The sequence below is a fragment of the Mastomys coucha genome, unplaced genomic scaffold, assembly GCF_008632895.1.
Source record: "Mastomys coucha isolate ucsf_1 unplaced genomic scaffold, UCSF_Mcou_1 pScaffold4, whole genome shotgun sequence".
NCBI classification, from domain to species: Eukaryota; Metazoa; Chordata; class Mammalia; order Rodentia; family Muridae; genus Mastomys; species Mastomys coucha.
In genome coordinates this window covers 33,161,631-33,173,750 of record NW_022196910.1, presented here as the reverse complement: position 1 = coordinate 33,173,750, position 12,120 = coordinate 33,161,631, and the positions used below count along the sequence as shown (strand labels likewise).

Sequence of the window (12,120 nt, the reverse complement as noted above, 5' to 3'; positions counted from 1 at the left end):
AAAAAAAAAAAAAAGAAATTCTGGTACTCTTGGCCCTGTATCGTCTTATTTTCTGGTATGCTTGCAGAATGACTACACACAAACACACATTCACACACACAAATGCATGCATGTATGTATGTATGTATACCTAAATGTATACATATTTATATGTATACATATATTTATATATGCATGTATGTAGAGAGAGAGAGAGGAAAAAGAGAAACACAGAGAAGAAAGAGAGAAAGAGAATCTAAATGAAAACTATCACCTACAAGTCACAATGTAAAGGTTTCTTATCTTCCAAGAAGGAGTTTGGATTAGATAACGTCCAGTCCAGCAACACTAAAAGAAAAGCACCTGCTTCTAATTACCTAAGATTCTCACACTTAGGAGTAAGAAGCATTTGTATAGTACAATTTTAGACATTTGAGAACTTGATGGCAAAGAAAGAATTTTCTTCTAAGAGAATCACTGATGGCCCAAACAATTAAACTACTACACTTTGATTTTTACTTTTACCAACAAATGTACAATTTCTCATAACTGTCATTTTTACCTCCTTGGTGTCCTTACTAGTAAACCAAGAAAAATACTGAATACTAATTATAGGAAGAGTATTCTCTTCTACACCAGTGCTGTTTTAATGAAGGATCTTGTTCCTGAGCACAGGCAGTCTCCATACTCACAGTAAATCCTCCAGTTTTACTGTCCCTGATGCTAGGATTGCAGAACTATATCAGCCATGTCACTTGCATAACAATCTTACTTGCATTTATTTAAAATAGTTCAGTTACATTAAGTTTAACATGAAATATAATGTCACCTACATAATCCACAATGTCACTGCAATCTTTCTGCCCCAGTTTCCTTCATTTAGAGCAGTGGTTCCCAACCTTCCTAATTCTGTGGTTTTTTAATACAGTTCCTCATGTTGTAGTGACCCCCAACCACAAAATAGTTTATTGCTCCTTCATAATGGTAATTTGTAAGTGTTATGAACCATAATGTAAGGATCTGATATGTGAGCCCCCCAAGGAGTAGTGACATACAGGCTGAGAACTGCTAGTCTAGAAAATTATCTTCCCTACGTGCACTTTCTTATCTTCTCATAAGTTGTACTAAATGTGTGAAGGACTGCAAAGTTTAGGTTCATCCCCACTGAGTTCCTTTCAAGCACTTCTGCACTTCCCTTAGCAATACCTTGACTGTGGGGTCCTAATAAGCAGAAAGGGTTCTAAAAGTGGTCAACAGTACCATAAGATTCCCCAGTCATCATCCACACTCCTGGCTGGAAATTCTGGTTTAGTTATCATGGAGATGGTTTGTCTATATGCATAGCATCACAGTAATGATGCTCAAGTGGCAAGACTCTCTTGGTGGTTGCCAACTTAAGAATTTAATTAGTCTGCTGTTCCTCACCATGGACCTTACACGCGCTGGCGCCCGGCTGCAAGTCCTTCTGGGACACCTGGGCCGACCCTCGGCCCCAGCGATTGTAGCCCACCCTGTATCAGGATCAGCTTTCCCTGCCAGTTTCTATCCTGAACAATCCCAGTATACTTTGGATAATAATGTCCTCAGCCTGGAGCAGAGAAAATTTTATGAAGAAAATGGGTTTCTTGTCATTAAAAATCTGGTATCTGATGATGACATTCAACGTTTTAGAGCAGAGTTTGAAAGAATCTGCAGAAATGAGGTGAAACCACCGGGGATCGTTATAATTAGAGATGTGACCATTGCGAAACAGGATTATATTCCAAGTGAGAGGATGGTTACAAAGATCCAGGATTTCCAAGAAGATGGGGAGCTCTTCAGATACTGCAGTCTCCCCCAGATTCTGAAATATGTGGAGTGTTTCACGGGACCCAATATTATGGCTCTGTATGGGATGCTGATCAACAAGCCTCCAGACTCTGGCAAGAAGACATCCCGGCATCCCTTGCATCAGGATCTGCACTATTTCCCCTTCCGACCCAGCGACCGAATTGTTTGCGCTTGGACAGCCATGGAGCACATTGACAGAAACAATGGTTGTCTGGTTGTGCGCTCCCAGGCACCCACAAAGGTACTCTGAAGTCACATGATTACCCCGTGGGAGGGAGGAGTTAACAAAATGTACCATGGCATCCAAGACTATGACCCAGACAGCCCCCTGGTCCATGTGGTGATGGAAAAGGGTGATACTGTTTTTTTCCATCCTCTGCTCGCTCATTCATGGATCTGATCGGAACAGAACTCAAGGATTCCGGAAAGCAATTTCCTGCCACTTCGGCAGCTCTGCCTGCCAGTACTTAGATGTGACAGGCACCAGTCAAGAAAACATCGCGAGGGAAATTGTCGAAATCGCAAAGAAACGTCATGGAGTCGAAGGAACCATAGACTTCAGGGACACTTGGTTGTTTCGATGCCGACTTGTGAAAGAAGAAAGAATAAACCTTTGAAACAGCACTTCAAGAGTCAGGTATGGGGATGAGAGTCTGAGACAGGAGCACCGAGAGTTCGAGTACAGCCTGAGCTACACAGCAAGATGCTATCGCCTCCTCTTTCCCCCATAAACAAAATGAAAAGAATTAGCTCTTCACTATAATTTCTTTAAAGAGAACATTAAAGCAAAGCAAGACATTTAAGGGAAATGTTTGTTTCTTTTTTATTGAGATGATGTTATCTTTTTAACACCTGTAAACAAGATCAAGACACATGTATTAGGGAATGCATGAATTTAATTAATGTGGTACTATGGTTTTAATGGAGTGAAATATTACTGTTTTAAGAAAAACTAACCTGGAGTATAACTAATAAAGGTGACTGAGTATAATGTAAGAAAAAAAAAATTGAAAAGCAAAGAATTTATTAAATAAAATCACTTCTTCTTTCCTGATGTAGTCCCCTGGGCTATTTCTGACACTTACAGCATTCTTTGGGTTAACTATAAGAAAGAGGCCAACAAAATGACTTTGCAGGTCAGGGTTGCTCGTCTCTAATTGTAACAATCTGAATTCAATTTATGAAACCCACATGGTCAAAGGAGAAAACTACCTCTCACAAGTTGTCATCTGACCTCCACATTGTGCCATGGTCTGCATGAGCCCAACTTCCCATATAGGTACACAATGTAAATAAATAATCAAATTTAAAGCCTCAATTAATAGAAAAAAATTCAGGATATATCATATATAGGTATGTTTTTTGAGATATGTTTTAATAAATGAATATAGGAGATGTCTGAATATGATCCAAATTTTTAACTCATTAGATTAGTGGCTCTCAACCTGTGGGTCATGATCCCCTGGGTACTGTATATCAAATATCCTGCATATCAAATATTTACATTATCATTCATAATGGTAGCAAAATTACAGTTATGAAGTGGCAATGAAAAAATTTTATAGTTGTGGTCACCACAACATAAGGAACTGTATTAAGGAGTCACAGCATTGGGAAGATTGATAATCACTACACTAGATAAATGTCATTATCTACATAAGGCAACAGAATAAAGCCATATTTCAGGTTTTTAATATGAGTTCTGCACTGTCTCTAACTCCTCTGAAGCTCCCTCGTCTCATTAATCCATCATCCCATTCTCTCACATCTTGATAAAAGAAAACTACAGTTGTATAATTTATGTGATTAGGAAATGAATAAATAAGTGAAGGAAATGTGTCCTCAAAACACAATTAATCCTACAGCAGTTTTGTCACCTGTCTTCCTGAAGAAGAATACATTTAGAGTTAAATAAACTACAGATCGTCATATCTGGACAAAGCTTGCCAATCTATCACATCTCCCTCCCTGGATGCCATTCATCACCATACTTCTCAGATTGTAGATGTTCTAAAAATACAAAAAGACTTTCTAAGAATAGCAGCCCTGAAAGGGCAGTGGTATTTTTAATGGTTGTTTTCCATTTCTCTTTGGATGAAGCTAGTCTATTCTTCATCTCCATGGGGTTTCTTAACAAAAGGGTTAAAGAAGGAAAGAGAATGAAAGAATTGGGAAGAAAGAATTAGGGAGGGGGATGGAAAGGGAAGGAGGGAGATGAGCCAAAACAGAAGGCATTATCTTTTTTTGTTGTTTCTTTATAAGGTGGAAGGAGGATGTACCTGTGACAGCAAATGCTTGAAGGAAACAGGACAATTTTTACAATGTGGAAAGGTGCCTAAATTAATTATCTACCACAGTTCTACTTTTTTGAAGACACCTATTTCTGTGCAGTTCTCAAAAGCATCCCATCTTAGTCTAACTTGACCTTGCTATGGCCATGCTATTTAGCAGTGTTAATACACTACTAACATTAATCACATCTAGCATTTGACACGATTTCATTCTAATTTGGCAATCTAGAAAAACAAATCTTTAAGACTCCAGTTGAGTTTTGTTTAAAATGTATTTAAAATGCAGTCATGTGTGCTAGTAATTTCAGGATTACTTTTAAAAGGCACAACTGTTTCTTATACAGAGAGATAAAGGAAAATAATTTGTGTAATTTTCCCCACTAGGGAGCAGCTTGAATGAATATGTATGATAATATAACTTTAGATACCATCAATGTATTCACTCAGCAAATATTTGATGGTCTATGATACAGTGCTAATGGAGTACATAATGATTTTTAAAAAGTTCCACCTTCACAGTTTCATTTGTATGGAAGCATGCCAATCACATATATAAATAAACACAATACAATTCCTCATAATGGAAAAACCACTGATGTAGACTCAAGCATATTATGTTTAAGCTCATCAGGAAATATTTGTTTAAAGAAGTGACATTTAATAAAGAAAGTAATGGCATTGAAGAGTAAGATTTGGTTGAGAAACAATTCAGAATGGTGCAATGGCATGAGAAACGACATAAGTTAAAGCATGTGCTTTTGACAACACTTTTCCTGGAGAGACATGATTCCATACATCTATTCACCCCAGAGAAGGAACTCATGACCAAATTAATAATTGCACCAACATCCAACTTGATGAAGCAATATGTTTTACTGGGGTTAGTAACCTAAGTATGGTAAGTGTTAGCTTACAGGCAGTTCCACTGGCCTAACCTCAGGGACCTAGCAATTGCTTATGTTATGACCTGTCCTGGGTGGGTGCCACATGTAACAGGTTTGTACTGCAGATAAAAGGACCCAACGGCCACTCCAGCTAGCCCTCCTTCCCTCCCTCCTCCTGTCCCTCCCTTCTTCCTTCCTCCTCCCCTTCCCCCCTCTCTCCAGCATCTTCTCTATCTATTCTCTGCAAAGCACTCCCCTCCTCCTCTGCCCACTCTCTCTGCCCTCCCTCCCAACTCTGCTCCCATCTTTTTCCTTCTTTGCATGTCCACAGTCTGCCTCCATCCTTTTCCCAGCCACCACTCCTCTCCTCTCCTGAATAAACCTCTTTTACCCCAGGTCTGTTGCATGGAGTAATTACTCAGGAGCACACCTTGGCATGGACTCTCTAAAAGTATGCCCTTGCAGTATTATACTTCATAACAGTGAGGGGGTTACTTATAAGGATCAAGGGTGACTTAGAAAAAGAAATAGCACTAAAAATCCCACCATGTAAAGGATGGAGACTCAGGAAAGCTCCAACCCTGGAAGCTCTGCAATAGTATATAGGCAGCTGGACCTTCTGTGTGTCTCTTCTCTCTGCAATCCAGCTGCTCAGAATCCCCTCCACATCAGTGGCTTACTGCTTTTCCCACAGCTAGCAATTGGTTCAAGAATCTTCCAAGTGTCTGCTCTTCCAAGCATGTGGCCTTTTGTTAACCTCTAGCAGCTCCTATGTGGGGCACAGAGTTGGAGTGCTTCAGTTCGGAGGAAACTGTCATATGGGTATTTAAATAAAATCATGAAAATTGCTTTCTAATTAAAAATAAGAAAGTTGATAATTTTTTGACTACTTGCAACATTTTTCCCATGTGGTTTTACAAATCACAGCTTTTGATAGACAGCCAAAATAACATATTTTGTAAAAATACATAAAATCTAAAGAAGTAATTAATGGTATTGACTTTGACCTACAGTTTCACAGGGGTTTTGTCCATCGTGATGGGAGGAGGTATGACAAGTGAGCTCAGTTCACAATAGCATGAACATGTAAAGATGCTCTTCATACCATAGAAGACCCGAAAGGAGAACAGGATATAACCTGTGAAGAGGTAGGGATAACATTCAAAGGCCTTCCTCTGGCGACCTACTTTTATCTGCTGGCTCCACATAGCACTATGAACTGACAAACAAAAAGTCAGAGAATAAACCCATGGTGGGCATTTCAGACTCGAACCATAATAGCAATCAACCACCATGGTTTATAATTAGGAAGTGCTGACAACTGCTGGTTATTGCATGATAAACTCCAAAATAACGAATAATCCTGAAAACCTCAATTAAAATTTAGAAAGACAAGCTAAAAACGAGAATATCTGACTTTAGAAAGTGTCAATCCTTTCAAGGGACTTCTACTATATTTTAAAGCAATGAATTAATTTTCTCTCCCCTTCTTTGAAACTCTTTACTTGGTACCAACGCACATGGGTCTATGTGACAAACTGATTTTCTAGTATTGACATGCATTCCTATTTGTTCTCATAAGTGCATTCCGCTATTGGGTATGCAGGTGTCATTCAGTATGTTTGTCTCTGCCAGGAAGATCCATCGATATCCACCTTGGTTGTGCCATAGCCTTATCCAAAACCATAAAGTGTTCTATAGTATCTGGACGGATTTATCTTCACTGTGTTTGACATCAGATAAGTTAATATGTTGTAAGTGTGATGATGTCTGCTTCTGGAAGAAAAACTGCACAGAAAATTCTAAGGCATTTTCTGCTCTATATATTACTATACCTGACACAATCATATTGATGTCCTTTCATGTCTGTATGGCAGCTTTATCATGATGTTCCCTCTCATATAAATGGGCCATCTAATGTTCTATTTGAAAACAATCCCCATACTCAAAACCTTTTCCATTTTCTACATAGTTATAAATTCTCAGACTTGTAGAGTCAAAAACTGGAACTACAGAGTGTAGGACATTTTCCATTTTTAAAATGCTCTCATAAATAAGCTCATGTTGAACTTCCCTTATACTAACACAATACCTATAACTTCTATGCAGTGCTAGCCATATAAGTGATAGCTATTGACAACAATAATAACCATAGCAATGGTAAGTTAAAATATTAAAATAATGAAATTCAGAAATATTTGAAAACTAAAAGAAAACAAGGACCAATAAATCGGCAGTAGAAATAGTGACACAGTAAAAGAAGTATGCTGAAGCAGCATACAATTGAGATGCATTTCTGAGTGAGGCAAGGAGGAGGTTATCAACTGATATTTTGAAATAAGTTCTGAAAAGAAATAACTAACCATAAAGGAAGGTGGGTTGAATGCGAAAGAGAAGAAGCAGTTACAATCCAAGCAGAAGGAGCAGCATGTTAAAAGGTCTAAGATGCAAACAAAGTGGTGGATTGGGCAAGGCTAATGTCACTCACTTTAACAACACACAGAGCACAAGAAGAGAGGGAGAAACCAGGGCAGGGGAGAAAGTCCATAAAGACATGCTATGGTGATTAGAATTTAGCCCAGGAGCATGAGAAATCACTTATTTGCCATGCTGTAATTGGATTTCTGACTTAGAGAGAATTACATGGACACAGAGTGGAAAATGTGCTATAAGATCAGAGCACTTCACTTGGCACCACCATAGCAGAGCCAACAGCTTCCTTAACCTACTACATAGTGTACGAATATAGATGCATTTCATCGACTCTGGAGAACCAGAAAATCTTAGTTCCTCAAATCCTTAAATCTCCAAACACACAGAATAAATATAAGAAATTGTTTAAAAATACACAGACTGTCGGGCAACAATAACAAGATTTTGTGGGGCAAAATGAAGAGTAAAGTAAAATCCATAAAAGCAAATACCTCGCTGTACCTGGAGAGAATGTACAGTTGCTCTGATGAAGACCCAAGTATTAGTGTGTATCCCTCACCATCCCTCACATTTCCTACAAACTAGTACTCTCAAAGAAGAAAAATGATGAGCTACCAAGGTACTCCTATTTCCTAGCAAAGAGAAATGAAAGGCCACAATTTATTCATAGTATTCTCCCTATGCAACAGAGGAAGTCATATCTGGCAAGAATTTCTGACCACAGGCTTAGTCCTCGTCATATTTGGCTTTTAAATTCCCACTTCCTGATTGGCCCAAATCTCTAAAGCTAATGTGAAGTGATAATGCCTGCAGGCTGGTAAGTCTTTGAGACTCTTGGTAGAACTAATTTCAGCAATCTCAAGGAATTCACTCTAAATTTAGTCGATGGAATTGGTCTGCTGAACATGAGCAATCTAAAATTGGAAGGCACGTAAGGAGATCATCCACCCAGAGCAAGAATCACCAGATGTTACAAACAGCAGGTAAGACCCTCATGACCTCAGATACTATAACAATCTCATATAACATATGAAGTATATCAAACACCTGTGTATTTAAAGAAATAATAGAAATCCTGACTGTGAGATTAAGTGCAACAGAAGCAGATTTTGGAATAAAAAAAAATCTTCAGAAATTAAGAAATATTAAGAGATATAATTAAACAACCCTGAAAAGATGATTAGTACATTGCTAAAGAATAATGAGAGAATTAACAAGCAAGAAACTAACGACCATAAAGAAGAATAATGACTATTTAAGGGTATATAAAACCAAGGAAGAATGAATTCACCTTATTATGATAAAGTTGAAAACAAGATGTGGATTATTAATGGGAAAATATTTAATCAATTATATTATTTTGAAAGAAAGCATAAAGTAAAATTTCTTCATATTAGATTAGATACATATTCTAAACGTTAAGGATAAGAATTAGGGAATATGAACAAAATATACAATAACAAGAAGAATTAAAAAATAAAACTATCAACCCAGTAACATGCATAAGGAGGAAACTAAGGTGAAATTTTGAGAAGAGAAATTAATCATAACTACAACTTCTATGCCATGCGGAAGAATAGAGACTATTTCATGTGACTTCATTGAGCAAAAGATCCATAAGGGAGGACAGACTCTACTCAAAAAACAGCCAGAGTATGAAGTGCTTTAGAAGCTCATAGAGCCAGAGATGGTACTATGGAAAAGTACAGGAAAACAGCGTCCAGCAACACACTGCACAAAAGTCAAGACAAACACAATTCCATCTCTACGGCTACCTGGCAGTTGCCCCATCCAAAGAAAGAAGACCAATAGCCCTACTATCAGAACAAGTCCACAACCCTCACCAGCCCACACTTGCTGGAATTCGTGAGACAGTGAATGAATCAGCCTTAGGGGGTATCTCGATCTATTGCTTTATATGACTGGATGGAAGTGGCTACTTACCACTTTTTGAGGTATGCTATTGCTTGAAGTTAGTAGATTCTGAATGCTGAAGAACTAAGAAAACCATGTGTTAAAAGGAGAGAGTGAGAAAGGGTAGGGAGGGAAGGAGATAGGGAGGTAGGGGGAGAAGAGAGAGATACAGAGATAGAGGAGACAGAGACAGAGACAGAGACAGAGAGAGCTCCCTGTATAGTGGTTTTATAGAGCCACAGAGCCAGATCTGAGAAGGGTAGACTACAGGAGGTTACTCTCCCAGTGACCAGAAGCTGATAGACTAGCTCTGGTTTGACAGTTGTAAGCATGGAATGAGCAGGGAGCTCAAGCTCTAAGGTCACCTATCTGCTTACCTATCTGCCCTCAACTGCAGTAGAGCCCGAGAGTTCTTAAGTACACCCCTTGAGTACATTGATTAATATTCATAATATACTAAAAGTAGGACAATATATTCTCCACTTCTTCAGATCTCATGTTGCTGTTCCCATACTATTGACACAACATAACTAGCCCGTGAGCCACCCCAGAGATTGTGATCTTGGTGCTTGGCAGAGTAAGAGGATCTTCCTATGTCATGTACTCAAAACTAACTCAATTATGTCTTTGAAGTGAGCAGCAAAGTAATTGCTTCCTTCCTTAAATTATTTGCCAGGTATTTATTCACGGTAACAAGTGAAGTAACTAACATAGCAACTGTGTTTTCAGAATTCTACATGGTTAAGCAACCTTTTCACTTAGAAATCAAGGGTATATAATAGAACCCTCTGGTTTCTTTTTCCATAGGGCATCAAGATGGCCTTGGTGGGTGTGAAGGAGGAGGAACATAGTGAAGTAAGCCTCACAGCACCGTAGTCTGACATGGAGCATGCACGATTGATCCAAAGAGATTTGAAATATCTGTGGAAGATGGAGTAATCTGAGAATTAAAGAGAGAGTGATGTGAAGTTCTAGGCAAGTGTATTGATTGCTGATTAAATACTTGGAGAGAACCTTTCTTAACTTTTGATGTCTTGTTAGAGATATAGCCTATCTATATAATAAAGGGACCCTTATCTGGGATTATGGGGATACATTTGGAAAAAAAAAATGTTATAAGACTAGACCACCAAGAGAGCAGCTGTATAAGCAGGAACTTTTGACTAATAATAATAGGGCTTCCTGTAAATAGATCAATAAAGGCTATTTGCTTGAAAAATATAAGCAATATGCATCTACTCATATATGTTGTTTGTGTTCTCTCCATGAATGAACCACATGATTGGCAAAGATCACAAGCACATGAATCACTATTGCCTGTACATGGTGCTCAACAAATATTTATTGATGTTGATTTTAAGTGATTTTGAACACATAAGCATAGTTTTAATTATATCTCTTGAATGAATAAACTTGATTGTCAGTGTTTTTTAAGTCATATTTACTAACCAACATAAAATTCAATTTATTTCAAGATCACAGAGTCTAAAAAAGAAACTTGTTATATATTTATTAAGTATTAAAATAACTAATTCCTGATTTCATAATCATCTATTATCATCCATGCAATCATTGCCAGAAACCAATAAATGTGGTAGTTTTTAATCATGTAGGATTTATAAAGCATATTTAGACACAAAATACATTTAATATAATCAAGATCACACATGCAATAGCTGGTAGAGTTGAGATGATTTATTTGTACCACAATCACTCAAGAGTCAAAAGGCACTGGGCAGTAGTGGACACACCTTTAATCCCAGCATTTGGGAGGCAGAGGCAGGAGGATTTCTAAGTTTGAAGCCATCCTGGTCTACAGACTAAGATCCAGGACAGCCAGGGTTATGTAGAGAAACCCTGTCTTGAAAACAAAAACAAAAACAAAGAGTCAAAAGGTACTAATTATACAGTTGAAAGCCCAATTAACAACAAAATCAGGAACATATTTACTTTGTTTCACTTCCTAGTTTTTTTATTTTGTTACTTATTATAAGGTATTAGCTATCATTGGGGCACTATGAAACAAAGTGTGTTGGGTTTTTTTTTAACTCTTTTTTAATTAGTTATTTTCTTTATTTACATTTCAAATGATATCTTCTCTCCTGGTTACCCCTCCAAAACAAAAACAAAAAACAAACCCTATTTCTTTCCCCCTCCCCCTGCTCACTAACCCACCCTCTCCCTCTTTCTGGCCCTGGCATTCCCCTACATTGGGGTATAGAACTTTCAAAGACCAAGAGCCACTCTTCCCACTGATGACTGACTAGGCCATCCTCTGCTACATATGCAGCTGAAGCCGTGAGTCCCACCATTTGTGCTCTTTGGTTGGTGGTTTAGTCCCTGGGAGCTCTGAGGTCACTAGTTAGTTCATATTGATGTTCGTCCTAAGGGGCTGCAAACCCTTTGGCTCCTTGGGACCTTTCTCTAGCTTCTTCGCTCGGGACCCTGTGCTCAGTCCAATGGATGGTTGTGAGTCTCTACTTCTGTATTAGTCTGGCACTATCAGAGCCTCTCAGGAGACAGCTATGTCAGGTTCCTGTCAGCCAGCACTTGCTGACATCCACAATAGTGTCTGGGTTTGATGATTGAATATGGAAAGGATTTCTAGGTGGAGCAGTCTCTGGATTGTCCTTTCTGTCTCTGCTCCATAGTTTGTCTCTGCAACTCCTTAGATGAGTATTTTGTTCCCCCTTCTAAGAAGGAATGAAGCAACAATACTTTGGTCTTCCTTCTGCTTAAGTTTCTTGTAGTTTGTGGTTTATATTTTGTGTATTCTGAGCTTCTGGGCT

At 38.3% G+C, this 12,120-nt stretch overlaps 1 long non-coding RNA gene and 1 pseudogene across 1 annotated transcript; both read left to right on the top strand.

The window, feature by feature from the left end:
- The first annotated feature begins 1,405 nt into the window (after positions 1 to 1,405).
- LOC116076234 lies at positions 1,406 to 2,485 on the top strand (annotated as a pseudogene).
- A 6,757-nt stretch (positions 2,486 to 9,242) lies between these two features.
- On the top strand, positions 9,243 to 10,299 carry LOC116075804. The gene is made up of 2 exons (XR_004112718.1): positions 9,243 to 9,372; positions 10,139 to 10,299. It is a non-coding gene; the product is annotated as an uncharacterized LOC116075804 (long non-coding RNA).
- The last annotated feature ends 1,821 nt before the right edge of the window (positions 10,300 to 12,120 follow it).